Below are 2,783 nucleotides of genomic sequence, written 5' to 3'. Positions count from 1 at the left end.
TATTCAAAGTAGCTAAACCTAGGACCAATAAACGTCAAAAGACCGATAACGATAATATGACGTATTTATGGCACTTGAGTCTAGGTCACATTGGCTATGATAGGATTCAAAGACTTACAAAGGACATACCTTTGAGGGAACTCACTTTATGTGAATTACCTGTCTGTGAATCTTGTCTATAAGGCAAACTGACCAAGCGTCCATTCTCTACAAAGGGTGATAGGGCCAAAGAACTACTTGGTCTTGTGCATCCAGATGTTTGTGGACCTTTGAATGTACAAGCCAAGGGTGGTTTTGAGTATTTCGTCACTTTCATTGACGATTACTCTAGATACTCATGTCTTTACGTAATGCATAGGAAATCATAAGCATTTTCAAAGTTTCAGGAATTCCTAGCAATGGCTCAGAACCAATTAGGTAAAACGTTAAAGATCTTGCGATCTTATAGGGGTGGAGAATATTTGGATATGCAGTTCCAAGACCATTTAACTGAACTAGGGATTTTATCACAACTTACTGCCCCAGGTACTCCGCAACAAAATGGTGTAGTGAAACGGGCCGGAACAGAACTTTATTGGAAATGGTTAGATGCATGCTTAGTTACTCAACTCTACCAACTTCGTTCTGGGGACATGCAATTGAAACCGCGAATGACATTCTCAATGTCGTGCCGTCTAAATCAATCCCCAAAACACCTTTAGAACGCTGGAATGGTCGTGAACCTAGTTTACGCCATTATAGAATCTGAGGGTGTCCTACTCACGTCCTGAGGAAAAAGGAGGGAAAGCTAGAACCGCGAACTGAAGTTTGCATGTTTGTTGGCAACCCTAAAGGTACTCGGGGTGGAATTTTCTATAGTCATTCAGAAAAGAAAGTGTTTACTCCTACAAATGCTACTTTTCTGGAAAATGACTATGTCCAGAACTTTAAACCTCGCAGCAAAGTAGTTTTAGAGGAGATGGTTAAAGAATTGACTCCAACCAATGTTCCATCGTCATCAACGCGAGTTGATGATGAAATTCCCACTCTTCACATCCAACCGACGCAAGTCGATTTAAATGAAGAAAGTACCACTGTTCCTGAGCAAATAGTCATGGAGCCTCGTCATAGTGGTAGGGTTTCTAGGAACCCAGTTCGCTATGGTTTGGATGGTGAAACCAATATGGTTGTTGGTGACACTAGTGATGATGATCCGTTGTCTTTCAAACAGGCAATGGCTAGCCCTGAAAAGGAACTATGGCTCGAAGCCATGAAACAGGAAATGGAGTCCCTGTACTCAAATTCCGTCTGGGATCTTGTGGAAGCACCTAGTAGTGACTTTAGGGCCATTGGGTGCAAGTGGATCTACAAGAATAAACGAGGTGTTTATGGAAATATCGAGACTTATAAAGCTTGATTAGTGGCAAAGGGTTATACCCAAAGAGAAGGTGTGGACTATGAGGAAACTTTTAGTCCGGTAGCCATGCTCAAATCCATTCGCATCCTCCTATCCATAGCAGCCGTTCTCGACTATGACATCTGGCAAATGGACATCAAGACAACTTTTCTTAATGGAAAGCTTGACCAAGTCATTTAAATGGATCAACCAAAAGGATTTAAAGTATCTGGACAAGAAGGAAAAGTTTGCAAGTTGAACAGGTCCATCTATGGACTTAAGCAAGCTTCTCGTTCCTGGAATCTTAGGTTTGATGAAATAATCAAAACCTATGGCTTTGAACAAAATATTGATGAGCCCTGTGTTTACCAACTGAAGGCAAATCAAATAGTGGTATTCCTGGTTCATTATGTAGATGATATCTTACTCATTGGAAACAATGTTAAGAAATTATCAGATGTGAAAAATTGGCTGAGCACTCAATTCCAGATGAAGGATTTGGGTGAAGCAAGTTATGTTCTAGGTATCCAGATCATCAGGGATAGAAAGAACAGACTCTTAGCTCTATCTCAAGCAGGTTACATAGATAAATTGCTTGAACGTTTCTCAATGACCAATTCCAAGAAAGGGCGTCTACCGTCCCGTCATGGAATTCATCTTTCAAAGAAGCAGTCTCCCCAGACTCCTGAAGAGGAAGATGCAATGAGAAAAGTTCCTTACACATCTGCAGTTGGAAGTTTGATGTATGCCATGTTGTGTCCTAGACCAGATATCTGCTATGCAGTGAGAGTAGTGAGCAGGTATCAGTCAAACCCAGGACTAGAACATTGAATAGCAGTTAAGCATATCCTGAAGTATTTGAGATGGACTAGGGATTATATGTTAGTCTGCAAGGGTGGTGTTCTGAACCTTGTAGGCTACACCAATTCAGATTTTCAGACTGATGTCGATGACAGGAAGTATACTTCTGGAATGGTGTTTACTCTTGGGGTTGGAGCTGTGATTTGGAGAAGCGTAAAGCAGTCTGCAATCTCAGATTCCACCATGGAGGCTGAGTACATAGTCGCGTCAGAAGCAGCTAAGGAAATAGTCTGGCTAAAGAAGTTCTATTAAGATCTTGGTGTTATTCCCGAAATGGATAAACCGCTTGTGTTGTTTTATGACAATAAAGGAGCAATAGCCAACTCGAAAGAACCTCGAAGTCACAAGAGGAGTAAGCATATAGAAAGGAAGTATCGCATTATTCGAGAATATGTGGCCAGGGGAGATGTGAAGGTTATGAAGATTGCAACTGAAGACAATCTTGCTGTAACGCCCTAGATAGCCAAGACCATTACACTGTGTACTAATAAAGGTGCAAGACTCGCTAATCAAGTCAGCATTTTAAAAACGTGTCACTAAACATGTA

This window comes from Humulus lupulus, chromosome 5, assembly GCF_963169125.1.
Source record: "Humulus lupulus chromosome 5, drHumLupu1.1, whole genome shotgun sequence".
Classification (NCBI taxonomy): domain Eukaryota; kingdom Viridiplantae; phylum Streptophyta; class Magnoliopsida; order Rosales; family Cannabaceae; genus Humulus; species Humulus lupulus.
This window is presented reverse-complemented; position numbering follows the sequence as displayed.